This window comes from Aedes albopictus, chromosome 3 (genome assembly GCF_035046485.1).
Source record: "Aedes albopictus strain Foshan chromosome 3, AalbF5, whole genome shotgun sequence".
NCBI classification, from domain to species: domain Eukaryota; kingdom Metazoa; phylum Arthropoda; class Insecta; order Diptera; family Culicidae; genus Aedes; species Aedes albopictus.
In genome coordinates this window covers 363700563-363718681 of record NC_085138.1, presented here as the reverse complement: position 1 = coordinate 363718681, position 18119 = coordinate 363700563, and positions in this window count along the sequence as shown.

Below are 18119 nucleotides of genomic sequence, written 5' to 3'. Positions count from 1 at the left end.
GATGCAGTGATATTACTGGTTAGCTCTTCATCAATTCTAACTCATGTTATGCATAGAAGTTTCAAGTTAAAGTTGTTTTAATTTAAAAACAATAAAAAAATAAGTTTATAGGGGAGTTTGGGTAAACTAAGCTCTTAAACTATATGCTGCCGTCACCTCCCGTCTATGGAGCTATGCGCAAACAACATTTAGGATATTTTTGGAGTATATAAGCAATGGCTCATCGTTTGGAAATGTTTGGAATCGGTGGTATAAGGATGGGAACTACTCATATTTGTATGCCGGAAAACTTAAATATAACCAATAATTTAAAATAAAACTCGCCAAAAATGGTTTCTTTATGAATAAACACTGTGTATTCGATCATTTATTTAGTAATTGTCACGTAAAAAATCATAAATAAAAATAAAAAATGAATTTCTACCTTGAAAATATACCATTGCCTAATTGACTCCACAACACCCTAAAATTCCAACATTTTAATAACTTTTTGTATGTAACGTTACTCAATGGGAGTGGGGCGATGGTATCCCAGTGAAATAATCATTAAAATCATAACAAGTGCCGTAAAATAACAGAAATTCACAAATTTTAGGGGGAACTGGGGTAAAACGGGCTCTATAACTCGCTTTAGAGAAGTTGCCCGTACATGAATCATCCACCAACCAATTCTTGAGAAAATTTGCTTTCGAATAAGCCATTGATGATCACATATGGTCTTGTATTAAGAAAGTTATTAATTTTTTCCACCTTTGGGCTTGATTTTGCCCAATGTGCGTTGGCAGACCCGCGCCTCATCGTTGTGTCGTCGTCGTTATTCGCATACCCAGTCAATATGTGGCTGAGTGGCACGCATTTTCATTTTCCGCTGCCACAGTCAGTGGCATAAAATTTGCATACATTACACAGCATCACTTTTTCTCGATTATCTCGTCATACGGCCATGCTCTCGCTTGCTTGCGGTTTAGCTTGTGTGTGGCAATAGCTCCTACTTTCTGCGATGCGATAAAAAGTATATTTAAGTAATTCATTTTACACGTGCCACGTTCCATTATCCTTAGTGTGGTCGTTAGATAAAAAGGGTAGATGAACAGTGTGGTTTGTCTATTTGATTAAAAAAAAGCTGAAATTTGCAATTGTCTGATCCCATCCGGGTCGTTGCTGGAGTGAGGCAAGGATGTATACTATCACCGCTACTGTTCCTCATCGTTATCGACGAGATCCTGGTAGGTGCGATTGACCGTGAACCAAATCGTTGGTTGCTGTGACAGCCCATTACCATGGAGCACCTAAATGACTTCGAATTGGCTGATGATGTTGCTCGCCTAGCTCAACGGCGCTCTGATATGCCGAGCAAGCTCAATGATCTTGACAATCGCTCCTCAGCAGCAGGTCTTACCATCAACGTCAACAAGACCAAATGGTTTGATGTAAGCACGAACAAACCCTTCCAGCTTTACGGTAACTGGGCAATCAGTGGAGAATATTGAAAGCTTCCAATATCTTGGAAGATCGACATAGGTGCACGGATCAAGAAGGCGAGGGCTGCTTTTGCGAGTTTAAGAAAGGTATGAAAAAAACAACCAGATCAGTCGACGCACCAAAATCTAAATTGTTAACTCTAACGTGTAATCTGTGCTGCTATACGCCAGTGAAACCTGGTGTGTATCAGTGGAGAACACTCAACGGCTGCAGGTCTTCATCGATAGATGCCTGCGGTATATAATTCGTGCATGGTGGCCTCACAATTGGATCTCCAACGTGAAGCTCCATCGTCGATGTCATCAAAAGCAGATAGTGACAGAAATTCGGGAGCAGAAGTGGAGGTGGGTCGGCCATACTCTACGCAGCGGCGGAAACGAAATCTGCAAGCCAACATTAGATTGGAACCCAGCAGGACATCGCAGCAGAGGCAGATCCAGAGGCTCGTGGCGGCACAGCCTCAACATCGAAACCAAGCAAGTCGACAGAGATTTGACCTGGCCACAGGTCAAGGCGATGGCTGGCAATCGCCCAGGATAGAAATCTTTCAATTCAACACTTTGCACCGCCGTTGGTGCCCAAGGACTGAAAGTAGTAACATTGTCTATCCGCCCAGGTAACCAATAAGCAGTTAAAATGGCATTAATTGGGCACTATATGCGCCTTTACAGCAGGTCATTAAATGCTAATTTGCCCTATATGCGCCATAAGTGCTACTTAAATGCAGGTTTTGGCCCAATATACGGCTGATTAAATGCTTAAATTTCCTATCCCCCAGATTGTCAAAAATAAAACAAAATATTTCCCCTGCCCATTTTACGGCTTCCCTTTCTCTTCTATTTTTATCCTCTCTCTCCTGTGCAACTTTTGAGGCTTGGGGGTACATTTTGAAATGCTGTTGTTGGTTTTTTGGCTGATTTCGGCGAAATTGGGATTTGATCCCTCGATCCTCGGGTTGACGATGGTGCTGAGCCGTGCAGCGATGTAAGCTATAGATGATTAGATAATGAGCGTTGGTTTTTTGATCAATTTAAAGCAATTGCTTCGTCAGATATACACTACCCGTCATAAGTACGGACTCACAAAAAGTAATGCAACAATATTGCATCACCCTGACTCACCTTGATATCTCTAAAACCTGAGGACTTACAAAAATGCCGCCTTCAGAAAAGTTGTTGCTTTTGGTCTTCTGAATAACTTTCTTGAAGACAGCATCTTTGTAAGTCCTCAGGTTTTAGAGATATCGAGGTGAGTCAGGGTGATGCAATATTGTTGCAATACTTTTTGTGAGTCCGTACTTATGACGGGTAGTGTACTTTGTGCCCGGCATGTGCTGATAATTAAATCGAGCATTGGAAAGTAGCCAAAACCATGGAATTTATTTGCCAAAGTATGTTTTTTAGTTGCTACTCTATAAATGACAGCACAAGCGAATGATAATGGCATCTACAGCCGGTGCACATAAATTAAAAAGTGGAAATGTGTTGTGGGTTTAGCATCACTTATTCCACTCAGCAGTTTTATGGCACTAATGTAGCAGTTATGCTGCTTGTGGACCAAAACATACCGTGCATCTGAAATGCTACATAACTGCTGTCAGATTTTAAGTAGCATTTCAATTGCTAATATAGGGCAGTATAGCAGTCGAACTGCTTTCATACGGCAGTAAGCAGGTCAAATACAGATATAAAACAGAAATACGGCATATTCAAATGCTTAATGGTTACCTGGGCGATAATGATACTATAACAAGTTATTTACTTGTTACCTTGACACAAAAACTAACAGTACATGGCACAATTATACAGAATACTCTTAGAACCGCAAAACATTAGTGGGCAGCTGTTTTCGGTTTGTTTGGATATTCTAGGACATCCAAACTATCCTGGAGTTACGACTGACAGTCTACAGGGTCTACCTCAGCTCCAATACAATATAACTTTGCGGTTTTTGACCGTTATGTTCCGAGTTGCTTTCTGCGGTTTCGGAACGTTTCAAGGTAAGCAAAATGTCCTGGAGTTCAGGACTTTCAAGGTCTACAGAATCTACCGCAATTACAATGCCTTCTACGTTGGTGATTATCGGTTATTGTTATCCATGGTACTCCGAAATGTAACGAGAAAAATTTTCTGAGGTTGTACGACATTGTAAGGTACGCAAAATGTCCTGGAGTTCAGAACTTTCAAGGTCTACAGAATCTACCGCAATCATTTTGCAATCTGCGTTAGTGATTATCGGTCATTGTTATCCATGGTTCTTCGGAATGTTACATGAAAATCTTTCTGAGGTTGTACGACATTGTAAGGTATGCAAAGTGTCCTGGAGTTCAGGACTTTCAAAGTCTACAGAATCTACCGCAATCACTATGCAATCTACGATAGTAATTACTGGTTATTGTTATACATGCTACTCTAAAATGTCACGAGAAAATCTTTCTGAGGTTATACGACAGAGAGATTTTCCCGTGACATTTCGGAGTGCCATGGATAACAGTGACCGATAACCGCTAACGTAGATTGCATGGTGATTGCGGTAGATTCTGTAGACCTTGGAAGTCCTGAACTACAGGACACTTTGCATACCAAACAATGTCGTAGAACCTCAGAAAGATTTTCATGTAACATTTCGGAGGCCCATGGATAACAATGACCGATAACCACTAACGTATATTGCATAGTAATTGCGGTAGATTCTGTAGACTTCAAATGTCTTGAACTCCAGGAAATTTTGCGTACCTTACAATGTCGGACAACCTCAGAAAGATACTCTCGTAACATTTCGGGGAGCATGGATAACAATGACCAATAATCACCAACGTAGATGACACGGTGGAGAACACCAACTCCCACGCTGAGGGAAGCTAAGGATGCCATTCACCAGCTCAAAACCAACAAAGCAGCTAGTAAGGATGGTATCGCAGCTGAACTCATCAAGATGGGCCCAGAAAAGTTGGCCACCTGTCTGCATGTGCTGATAGTCAGGATCTGGGAAACTGAACAGCTACCGGAGGAGTGGAAGGAAGGGGTAATCTGCCCCATTCACAAAAAAGGCGACCATTTGGAATGTGAGAACTTCAGGGCGATCACTATTTTGAATGCTGTCTGTTAACACCGCGCGCGGCCCACTGTCGCTCACCAATACCATGACGGAGCGGTGGCATACCTCTCATGTTGTTGCCGATTTATGTCATTGCGCTTCAATGCTTGGGCAGATAAGGAAGGGTAGATAAATAGCATTACAATAACAAAAACAAATAGAAGACAGTGAGAAGTTAGATAAACAGCCATTTGTAAATATCGGCAAAGTTGGTTTGTTAGTTAGAAGGTGAAAAAGTAGTGAAATTTGAGGCGAATTTAGTGAATTTGATGAGGAAAAGGAGACAAGCTTTCGGATAATTGTAAAGAAATTTGTTCAAGGTAAATAGTTATTCTTCATTTAAGCTGTTTCGATCTGTTTTGAAGGTTCCCAAATTGGCGAATCCAGTGGCCGGTTCATCTCGACGGTATCCTAGAGGTAGAGAAATCGGAATTTAATACACTGAGGAGTAGTTGTAAGTAAATATTTGCAAAAATAGGAAAATTATTAACAGTAAATTCAACACACAGGGTGAACATTTTCGAAGAAAAAGCTTGAGAGAAAGTGAAGGAAGGATTAGCTCTACGGAAGTGGTTGTAGTGTGCGAGGGAAGCAACCAAATATTGTGTGTAACTAATGAATGAAAAAGTAGATGGATAATTAATAAAACTATATTTACAGTTTGAACTACCACAAAATAAACGTTGCTGCAAAAATTGGTTCTAATCCTATAAAGTGCCTATAAAGTGCTATCCCAGATCATCTTCCGTCGTCTGTCACCTAAAACAAATGAGTTTGTGGGAAGTTATCAAGCCGGCTTCATCGACGGCCGGTCGACAACGGACCAGATCTTTACCGTACGGCAAATCCTCCAGAAATGCCGTGAATACCAGGTCCCAACGCATCACCTGTTCATCGACTTCAAAGCGGCATAAGACAGTATCGACCGCGCAGAGCTATGGAGAATCATGGACGAAAACGGCTTTCATGGGAAGCTGACTAGACTGATTAAAGCAACGATGGACGGTGTGCAAAACTGCGTAAGGGTTACGGGTGAACTATCTAGTTCATTCGAATCTCGCCGGGGACTGCGACAAGGTGATGGCCTCTCATGCCTACTCTTCAACAACACTCTGGAAGGTGTGATGCGACGAGCCGGACTCAACAGCCGGGGAACGATTTTCACAAAATCCGGACAATTTGTGTGCTTTGCGGACGACATGGACATTATTGCCAGAACATTTGGAACGGTAGCAGAGCTGTACACCCGCCTGAAACGTGAAGCAGCAAAGGTCGGACTGGTGATGAATGCCTCAAAAACAAAGTACATGCTGGTAGGCGGAACCGAAAACGACCGGATCCGTCTGGGTAGTAATGTTACGATAGACGGGGATACTTTCGAGGTGGTGGAGGAATTCGTCTTCCTCGGATCCTTACTGACGGCTGACAACAAGGTGAGCCGTGAAATTCGGAGGCGCATCATCAGCGGAAGTCGGGCCTACTACGGGCTCCAGAAGAAACTGCGGTCGAAAAAGATTCACCCACGCACCAAATGCACCATGTACAAAACGCTAATATTACCGGTAATCCTCTACGGGCACGAGACATGGACCATGCTCGAGGAAGACCTGCAAGTACTCGGAGTTTTCGAGCGACGCGTGCTAAGGACGATCTTCGGCGGTGTGCAGGAGAACGGTGTGTGGCGGAGAAGAATGAACCACGAGCTCGCTGCACTTTACGGCGAACCCAGCATCCAGAAGGTGGCCAAAGCCGGAAGGATACGGTGGGCAGGGCATGTTGCAAGAATGCCGGACAACAACCCTGCAAAGCTGGTGTTCGCAACTGATCCGGTTGGCACAAGAAGGCGTGGAGCGCAGAGAGCACGATGGGCGGACCAGGTGGAGCGTGACTTGGCGAGCATCGGGCGCGACCGAGGATGGAGAGCGGCAGCCACGAACCGTGTATTATGGAGAAATATTGTTGATTCAGTTTTATCTTGAATTTGATGTAATACTAAATAAATAAAATGATAGATGACACGGTGATTGCGTTAGATTCTGTAGACCTTGAAAGTCTTGAACTCCTGAACTCCAGCGTGCCTTACAATGTCGTACAACCTCAGAAAAACTTACTCGTAACATTTCGGAGTACCATAGATAACAATGACCGATAATCACCAACGTAGATGGTATGGTGATTGCGGTAGAGTCGGTTGACCTTGGAAGACCTGAACTCCAGGACATTTTGCGTACTTTGAAATGTTCCGAAACCGTAGAAAGTACTTCTCGATCAATTACAAAGCAACTCGGAACATAACGGTCAAAAGCCGCAATGTTATATTGCATTGGAGCTGCGGTAGATTCTGTTGACCATGTAAGTCGTAACTCCAGGATAATTTGGATGTCCTAGAATATCCAAACAAACCGAAAACAGCTTCCCATTTATGTCTTGCGGCTCTAAGAGTATTCTGCATAATTTTCCCATGAATTGATTGCATTCTTTACATTCAGGCGCTTACAGAGCATATGACTTAAATTCCATAACGTATTGGAAGCCTTGGGATGGTCTAGGTTTATTGGACTTGATCACAAATGTAAATCGGACATCAAAGATCTCCGTAACCTAGTTTTTCAATGCCAGAAATCATGTATTTAAACAATTTCACGGAACATTTCCGAAAAATTCGTAAAAAAGCCACTTATTTCAACAACCCACCAAAAGGGGGGAGGGTGCAGAGGGATGTCCATCAATACATCTTATAGTACAACTATTCCCCTTGATGTGTACAAAATTCCAGCTTAAAAGCTTGAAAAACCACTGAGATCTCGATTTCTTAAAAAACTTGGACCATCCTGCCATTTTAAGGGTCAAGTTGTACCATCTACAGAGTAAGAGGAAAAGAACTGGATAGGAATTGGATCCAGGACTGCTACCTAATGGGTCAGAAAAAGTTATATGTTTTACCAGTTGTCTGTCAATTTATTTTCTAGTGTTACTGTACTCCCTCTTGGTTACCTCACGCAAAACCGTTCACCAGAAGAACTTTTCGTCAAGAATTTTCTTTCTCAAGCAGAAAGAATTTCAGCATTCCAAACTCCCATAATATGTACGCCTCCCGGGAGATAACGACACCATTAAAGGCACTGAATCGAACCCGGGCCATGCGACGACTCCCGACTTGCTCCCGAGCTTTCGCTAAATACCTTGAAAGGAAGAAGAAAACTGTGTATTAATTCAAGTGTCCTTGAACTGAATATGTATGTACCAAGAACACAACACGCCGTTCAAAGGATGATACCAAATTTGGTGCGTGGGCGACCCGCGCTTGGAAAGACATTAGAAGGGATAATTTATTCCAAACATCATTAAATTGCGCTTAATTGGGGACTAGGTTGTGGTGGTCGGTCGTCGTTTTTCGGGGGCTGCTGGCTGGCTTTGTAGTTAGACACACGAATGTTCATACATAGTCACCAGTTATTTGCTGGTGCGACACGGCAGGAATTTCCATGTGATGGTGGTGGGTGACAAGAAGAGGTACTCGATGAGAAATTGCTGGCGAGTTTCAAAGTCACGAAATTCCTCGATAAATTTCGATAATTCCTCGGCAGCCACAACAAGTTTGCATTGGATGGGGGATATTAACTGCGGCGACCAGTCAGCTGGCAGAGGAAGTTGTTCGTTGCTTAGTTGTTGCCCGTCCGTATAGGTATGTTCGCTGGTTGCCCATTGAACGATTAAGTTTGAAGCTATTAATTAAAATTTGCTGGAAACCAATTGAGGATGGAACTTGTTCTAGCGCTTGCAAGCACTAAACCCAAGATAGGCACATACACATGCACAAGATTCCCTGTGACTTTTTTGGTGAACAAGATTACTTTGGAACTCACAAAGGAACATTCCTAAAAAAAAAGTTGTCGCTTTATCAACCACCCCCACATTTGTTTTCATCTTGTTGCCGCTATCCGCTTTTGGTGATATCGACTATGGGTCTTAACGTATGATCGAGAACCCCATCCCGGATTGTAAGCTATCTAACCCCTGGACTAAACCAGCTTCATCCACAATCTCCCATGACCGATGAATGCCGAGGAATGCATACTCTGTAGGATCTCCAGGCCCGGGAGATTCATCAAGCCTTGCAAGAGATCCATCAGGCCACAAGAGAGCGGATAAACCGAACTCAGTACACCAGAACCAAGTAGAACATTTATCAATTGTTTGAGAATTACCACCGAATTATCCTCAGAGCTGATAGACCTGAACACCGACCTGTAATGCGGCACGCATTCATGGCCATTCCCGCTATCGTCGCGTCACTATACCTGCTAAATGGAAAGCAGCCAAATCTGAAGAAAAGCATCGACTGACACGACACTGACTGATTTTATCGTGTCTGCAGATCAGGGACAATATTGCAATTCACCCTCCATAATGGAAGAACTAACATTCTTTTTCCAGAAGACCAATTGCAAGTCAGTCACTGCTCCAAAATCTCCCCCCGATCAACAACAAGTGCCTGTACGACACCATGAGCAAAGAATTGTTAAGCGACACCCTCCCAAGTAACCAAAAGTTCAGATAAAAGGGTACTTTATAAGCTAAACAGCTTGTTCGAGGTTGCTTATTAGCCTTCTAAGCAGCTTCATTTTTAAGTAATTTTGGAACTTGAAAGTTCACATAAGCAGCTTCTGACAGAACTTTGACAAAATTCATGCAGAAACAAAAATGTGTTTTTCAGAATTACAACCCCGCCCTGTGGGTGGGTTTGTGGTTCATGTCAGGAAATTGCTTCTGATTATTATATTTTCACACATGTCGTTGCTATGTAGAATTGAACTGGATCCTTCTGCGTGATAGCCTGCCGATTTACCGCTGCGCTGCTGAAGATACTTGACAAAGTCAAGCTAACTTCACTACTGAACAAATGGGCAAAACTAGCTGCCGACAGAAAATCGATTCAAGTCCTAGTTCAAGTCAGACTTTACCTGCTGTTCACTCAATCACAAGTGTAGTATCGTGGTAGAGCGTAGGGTTCTCACGCAGTGACTCTCGGTTCGAATCCGATGGGCGACAATTTTTTTTTTTTTTGCTCAAGCCTAGTATTCATTGATTTGATAAATTCATATTTGTCTTTTATTCGTGTATGTTTAAACAGTTGTTTTCTGTAAAGGAAATAAATTTAATCTTCATTGAAACACAATGCTACTGAACTGAACTTCTATGAACTTGAAAGTTCCGACGAAGTTCCGAGTAGCATCTTAAGCAGCTTTATAGTTCCTTGAAGTTCAGATAAAGTTCCGAATGGAACTTGCTGGCTGCTTAAGAGGCTAACAATGAGCCTTGTCGGAACTTGTGACCGAAGTTCCAGCAAGGCTCATCGTTAGCCCCTTAAGCAGCCAGAAAGTTCCATTTGGAACTTTATCTGAACTTCGCGGAACTTGAAAGTGCATTTTGTCATGGGAAGCGGAACTTTTGGTTACTTGGGCTGCCTAGCAGTTGAGTACTCGTTATCCCAATTCCAAAGGGCTAAGGTCCCACAAACACCGTGAACAACTTTGACCGAATAGTACTCACCAGCATTTAGAAACTGAAGGCCGCCTGGAAAGATGCAGCCTATGAGGCAGCGCGCCTTCAGAGCTGGTCCTCACGCAATTATACCTTATTGCTGAGGGTCATATTTTAGACGAAGCGTTGAATCACTAGACTTTGTCAAGGCCTACAACAGAGCCAAGATGTCGGGAGTCATCTTGCAGTCCGTCACTTTGACCGTAACCCGTCCTTATTTGCACTTAATTATGCATTACCGTATCAACCGCACTTCTTTTATTATTCACTCACTTAACCTAATTTACAACTCTTTTGTCCACTAGGGCACTGCGTGAGCGATTCCAATTGGAAGCTGTACTTACACTTTGTACAGCGCCTAAATGTATTCTATTCTAATTCTTCTATATCGAACTGGTTGCCGTTGCGCTGCTTTCACTTTTTACCCTATCATGGTAGAATGATGAGCACGAGGATGTGTAGCTGTTGGTTGTTTCATTTTTCAGTCCGATTGGGGGTCCATTATGAGTTGCCGTTCGCTGAAGTGAGGAGGGAGGAACATATAGCTGTGTACGCGTTGCCAGGTCGGAGCTCCAATTCTTTCAAAGGCTAGCCTACCGGGGGAGATAGTGGACGGAGCGTCGTTAACCGTAGTGTGGCCAGCCAAAAAACACCCGTAGAATGCCGGCAGGGTACCCGGGTACCCATGAAACTGAAATGATCTTATTTCCGTCAATTTTCCACCGATTTTTTTTTTTTTTGCTCATTCAACTCACAAACTCATTAGGGGCCGTCCATATACCACGTGGACAACTTGGAGGGGGGAGGGGGTTATCGAAATGTCCATGCTTGTCCATGGAGAGGGGGGTGGGGGTTCATCAAAAGTCCACGTGGACAACATTGACATATAAATTAGGAAACAAGAATCTTAAAACGAAACAAATTATGTCGCATTATTGATGAGATTCTCTTCAACAGTTCTTTCATACATTTTATTTTGTTATACATTATCTTTTAGTTGTAAGTTACTTCTTCAAGGATCATGGTATTGATTCACAGACTCATTTGTTTTAAATTATCAGATTTTCTAATTACTTAGTTTTCTTCATCGAGGATTCTGGAGATTTGAAATGGAATGTAGACCATGCAAATTTTCATTGAAGGTCTGTATGGATTTTTCGAAGTATCATATCAAATTTATAAACTACTTCGAAGTTTCAAAACACTTGTAGGGATTTGCAGGCTTAGCTCAAAACACTTTTTTTTTGTACAGACTAAGCATTGAACAATCACTAACATTAGGCGATGGACATTACACGAAAAACACCCAATGAAGAATTTTCCGTTCAACGAACATTTTTCACCAACTGGAACAAGAATCGAACCCACACTCTCACAAACAATAAGCTAAATTAAAAACAATATTGAAAACTTGTAGGTACCTACACAGACAAACAGACGTAACACTACGAACATTTTTCGATTCAAATCATATTCCCGAAAACCTGTTCGCCCAATACTAAAAGGACTGAGGTTGGCCGACCAGGTGGCAGTAGTGGGCAAACGTCAAACTCGAACAAAAACGATGCGAGCGCCACGGGTGGGCAGTTGGCCAACTAACAAATCTTTAAATAGACCGTTAATTTGGTGTACGATGGGAAATGTCAGAATGCTACGTCTATTTGTCTGTGGTACCTATTTTGTGCTTCTTGTTTGTATTCTATGTAAAGCTATAGAATATTTGTATTTAACAAAGTTTTCAATTCCAATTTCAACATTGTTTACGAAGAAAAAAAAAACAATATAAAAAAATACTTTTCAAAATCAAAATGGAAAAAGTCATTTATTTTAGAAATATGAAAAAAAAACTTTTTTTCGGATGTCCACGTGGACATTGGGGGAGGGGGGTAGGGGTCAATGAAAAGTCCACGCTTGTCCACGGGGAGGGGGGATGGGGTCAAAAACCATGAATTTTCTGTCCACGTGGTATATGGACGACCCCTTACACCGTTCAACACTAAATTTTATTATGGGAAAAAAAGAACAGGGGTTTGGGACCCTAGAAGTGTCATAGTGAAAGATTTTTTGAAAAATATTGAACCGGGTCTTCACAGTTCAAAACCGAAGTTTGTATGGAGAACTTGGGGTGTTCAATTGGTATGTGCATTAGAACGTGCCGTGCATATTTTTAGGCGTTACACAATAACGAAAATAACCCAAATACCGAAAACGCCTAAAAATATGCACGGCACGTTCTAATGCACATATTAATTGAACACCCCAAGTTCTGCGTTGCGTTGCGTTGCGTGCGTTGCGTGGTAACGGAGTAATTCGTAGATTGCATACTGAAAGTTGTCATGTTAAAACTTTAATAGATACTCCTATTCTAACTACTTATGGAATGCTATTTGGGAGGGAATAGCTATCCAGTTAGAGGTTGAAGTAAAAAAGACATGAAAACTTCCATTGCCGGCCACTCCCATCTTCTCCGTTACGAGGATAGGAAAGGATGTGATGATATGACACCTACTTTATGAAAGGCCAGCGACTCACCGGCGCCCCCATAGGTGTCAAGGAGTTGGATATTTGGAATGGGTTGATTTGGGATTCACTATAAGCGAGTGATGCTACAAAATTCAGATTGTGTGAGTGCATTTGAATAGTACATGTATGTAGATGCGTTGATGTCAGTGTATCTGTTTTAGTATGTGTAAACACCATCGTTGGGAGTGACATAGCTAAAAGGTTTTGTCACTCCTTGGGCCATTTTTCTTCAGGGATGGGGCACAGGCATTTACACTGTGTCCTGGCTAACAAGCCTAGGCTTAAGCGCCATTGCTCGCTCTCTGAAACGACAAGAAAAAGGGGATAGCAGGGAAGGGACGATATCTATTTATCGAGATGCCAGCGACTCACCGACGCCCTCGTAAATAGAAAGGAAATGGGATTTTGGTACGGGAATTTGAAGTTTTGATTGTTAATAATGCTAGTTTTACTGTGATTTTATGAGAAGATGGAGAAAACTCAATATACATTGTATAAATATACAAAAAGAAAATCGACGAAGGAAATCGATAATGTCAGTTAGACCCTAATGAAAAATCATTCTCAAAATATAAGTAAATATAAAAGAAACAATCTCACCAATTTTAAAAACAGCTTCGTCGTCGTCGACCAAACGGCTGGGCTGGAAGTATCTTCCGAAGGCACGTTTTCCTCCAGCTTACATTTGCTTAATACAATTTTCACACTATTCTATTCTCATTTTCTCTTTTATTTCTGTTCCTCAATCAGTAATTCACTTCCCAAACTATCCATTGTTTTTTTTTCTTTGTTATCCGACCAACATCTCTAACATGACCGCCCATAGCGTATCAAGCACTGTCTTGCTCACTTTCTATTGATTTTCTCTCTTACACAAATCACATAGTCCTTTTCAGTCTCTTCTATTCATCACCCCAAAATAATTTTAACCCAATTTCTTCTTACGAGACCCTCATTCTTTTTTCCTGCAATAGTTTTCCAATAAACGCATCGTTCATCTTTTTCGCTCCCAGTTGCAGTAAAACATCCAGTATCACCACCTCTCATCAACTAGCTCACAACACAACGGAAGCTTCATTAATTCGCTCTCCCAATACCGGAACCAGTATTGCATCTCCTTTTCACAGCTGATTCATATTTCCCATCCCTCCATCCACTCACTTTAAAGTTCCCAGAAATATTGAAACTATACTGCACTGCACCTTGCCACAGCAGTTCACCACTTATGGTCCACCGGTACTCATACAACCGTTTTGCTCAAAGGCGTAGCACCATCAGCGGCAGCGGAGTTTCACCTAATTCATTTCAATAGCACAATCACACAGCCACCACGTAGCGGATTATACCCGGTTTTGGAAGTCTGCTATATCGAAATCGTCTTTCGGATAAAAAAAACACACTGATTTCCTTCAGTTTCACTCGCGGAATAATTTGCAATTTCATCGGCCAAACCGAATTGCATCATTAATTGAACACCCCAAGTTCTCCATACAAACTTCGGTTTTAAACTGTGAAGGCCCGGTCCAATATTTCTCAAAAATTCTATCACTATGACACTTCTAGGGTCCCAAACCCCTGTTATTTTTTTTTCTCATCCCATAACACCAAATTTTGTAAAATTTTGTCGAGCAGTGTTATCTATCGATATAATATTTGGTTAGACCGGTCCGATCACCGTGGGTGCCGTAAAATCCGGATTTCCGGGCTTATGTTTCTATACAAAACAATGCTCGGAATTTTCGGTAGGCTAGTGACAATATCGGTATCAATCATCCTAAAATTGCTTCAGTATGTAGTATTTGACCAGCCTGGGATCATAAAACGTGTTGACTTTGTAGTTGCGATTTCGGATCAGGCTTCCCGTGGGGCCATGGCCGGCAATGGCCACTATACGGTATCCTAGGCTCAACAATATGGAATTCAAAATGGTATAAGAACATACCCTCAAAAATCCGGATTTTCCGAAAACTACAGTCATCAGATCGACGCAACCAAATATTTTCTAGAGAGAGAATGAGTTTCTGAGTTAAATGAGCCAAAAAATTTTTAAATCGGTGAAAAATTGACGGAAATATGGTCACTTCAGTTTCGTGGGTACCCGGATACCCTGCCGGCATTCCACGTAATAAAAAAAATCAGAAACCCCTCCCCCTGCCCCTCCACACTTGGAAATTCGGTCAACCCACGAGTTCTTAGATCTAGCAGAGTTTCAACTTGCTACTTTTAATAATCATAAAAATATCGAGATTTGAAATCGAAAAAGGTACCCGGGTACCCAGCTGGCCACATAAGGGTTAAGGCTTTTTACGGCATCATCACCATCGGCAGTCATGTTGGATATCCCGCATAGAAATATACAATTCAAGGTATCGTTCGTATCATAAGATTTTAGTTCGTGGAATGATTATTACAACAACAACGATAGGTTTATGATTCGATGATTGAAGTTTCTAAATTGATATTTTTCAATAGTTTACGAGTATTATTACACTAATGATAACGATACCATTAATGATATATGAATAATTGTTTATCTTCCCTTTTCACAAATTTAACGATTAATATTAGCTTTTTTTTAATTTTCACAATGTTCAAACAATACAATGGCCATAGTAAGCATGAAATGAACATGTTGTTTCGATAGTGTGTGTAATAGTGACAGGATTCGGTACTTCTGAGCACACAAAATAAACTGCACAGCAGTGATGGCTCCAATTTGTTCTACCAGAGAGCGCGTTTTCTTTAAAAACGGCTGCCCTTGACGGTTGCTGTTTCCATGCCAGCAGCTAGTTTCGGCTAATTACTGCAAACTTACCGGATCATATGCAAAACCGGAACCTCCAAAGGTTCCCTTTTCAGAGGATTTTTCCACTGGAGCTTCTGTCTTCAAAGCAGAGACCGCAGACAGACGTTCAAGTTTGACTCAGCAGCTTGTGTAAAAAACATGGCCGCCACAAATTGCCAAGTGGCAATCAGCGAACAGATGGCGTTAGCGACGTTCATATTCAATCGCTGCCTCACATGTGCGTTGCGACAAACAACTGTCACCACGGTCGTCTTCCAGCCGGATGGCGGGAAAAAACCGCACGTGTTGCACGCTAATAATGTTTCCACATAATTTGTGCAGAGTAAATGACTTTTATTTAATGTCTAGAATCTTTTGCACAAATTAGTGCAGGACCCTTGAAAAACATTTTACACATTATTACTTTTATTTTACATAGATTTGCTTGAATAAAACTGCATTTGGATGAACTTAACACACATTGGGAAATCTTTGTGAATGTGACGCAAATGTAGGAATGATTTTGACAGTGTTTGTTTTGTTTTTTTTTTTCGTTGGTTGGTGAATTGGGTGGTAAGTAAGCGGCTGGAAGCACGTGGTTTCTCAAACTGTCAACTGCACTGTGGCAATCGGTTGCCTAGGTGTCGCTAGTGAAAATTTACATAGAAAATTTGAATAAATTTGTTCGAGCTAGAACGTCTGTCTGCGCAGAGACTATAAGTCTTCCCCTCGGTTCTCATAGTTAACTGCTTAGTTACCTTCACAACACCATCGAATTTCAGTCAACCGCGAGCACTGGTTCCATGTGATGTAGTGGATAAACACCGTGAACTTACGGAAACAACTTTGGCCAAGACAATCTAATACGGTTCGATTCTCGTTCTAGCGAATAAAAAACACGACGAAAGTGAACAACGATTCAGTTAATCGTGAGCCAATTTGACAGTGCCCGACAAATGCCCGCAGTGGTGTACAATTTTTCGGGTCGATAAAACAGATGTGGTGAAATATTTCCGTTTTGTTTTTATTATTCGTTTTTATTATTCGTCGTATCATAAAGTTAATGATAAAGTGATTATAACATCTATAATTCAGCAAAATTTTTGTTCGAGAAATATAGCATTTTTGAATGGTAACGATACTTAACAACCCATTCGGTCTATCATTCAAACTCCCAAAATGATAAGTACTATCATTAATATCATATTTCGTATCATCGATAAATAATCCAGTTTATGATAACATGAATAATAAGAAAATGATACACTGTAAAACTTTTGTATGATACCGTTTTATTCGGGATGTGGTTCTAAATTTTAAAGTGATAATTGTCAGTCACGAAAGCGAATATGCGCATGAAAAAGTATCATCCTATATGCTCACTAGCAGTGATTGTGATGATACTTTTTCAGCTGCATTACTGCAGAATTATCAGTTTTTTATCACTTCAAAAACGCGAGGCAAACAATCATTGAAAAGCAAAAAGTCAATGATTCGTATGAAAGCGCAGTGATGCATCATGACACCTTAATGAGGGCCGTCAACCTAAATCGAAACGGGCTGTTTGCAATGGAGGTGGCTGTGCCGCCAAGTGCAACAGCTTGGCAAAATCACCTAATTTGCGTCCACAAATTCCAAAATAAGCAAGGACCTTAAAACGGCCCTTCAGAACTTCAGAAGTCGATGGACGATACCACGATCACGAGATCACGAGAGACTCGTAAAAACTGCAGCAACGCGTTGCAACGGCATAACCGGTGAAAGCAAAGGTTACGAAGACTACCCAAACGGAGGCCTTCAGGGGGTTGGAAACTCTGACATCTTGTGTAAAGCACGCGTTTTGCACACCCGAAACATTTTTCGACACCTTTCAAATGTATCACCATGTTTTTTTTTTTATTTTACTGGCATCACTATTCTGTCGATGTTTATGTTTATATTTTCAGATAATTTCGATCCTTGTTCCGGTCAGGTTGACTAAATTCGGGTTTTCCGATTTTTGACCACGATCGCCGGCCATTCGTCGCGGCCAACTAATAAATTCATCGTGGAGTTACTGCCAACTGCCTATATGGATGAGGTAATTAGTGCGTTCATTTCCGAATAATAGAATTAAAATCAGTACCCAAATCGAATTGGTGAAAGCAACGTATTTCACCGTGATCATGTGTTGTGGCTTCGAAGTCACCGACGAATTACGGTAGCGTTTTCAGTGCCAACTGGAGGTGTCCTTTCTGGTGTCCGTGGTGAAACAGAGAAAGAAAGCTGTGAAAATTTTTCCCAAGTTGTAGTGAGCTGTGGCTGAATTCCGACGCACAATTTCTTCGAAGAGGAGAAATGTTCTTCCATTGCTCACAAGCAAGAAAATTTTCTTTTCTTTTAAGAAAAAGTGCACCGGAATTCGCCTACTGCAGTTGTAACAGGCGCCCAAGGTATTTTTAAGAAAGATACAGGGATATCAGCAATCACAGGATGCGGGGTGAGGTATTCAGCGGGGGGGTAGGTAAAGCGTGACAGCTGCAGCGTGCTGGCTGATTTGTTTACACGATTTCCCATCAACTCGTTTCCATAGGAATGTTTATGTTGTTGAAAATTAGTGTTTGAAGCTTGCGAGTGTAGGTAAGAGGAACTACATCATTATCTCCATTTAATTAATACGCTTTTGTTTAAGATGCCTTCGTTTTGTGCT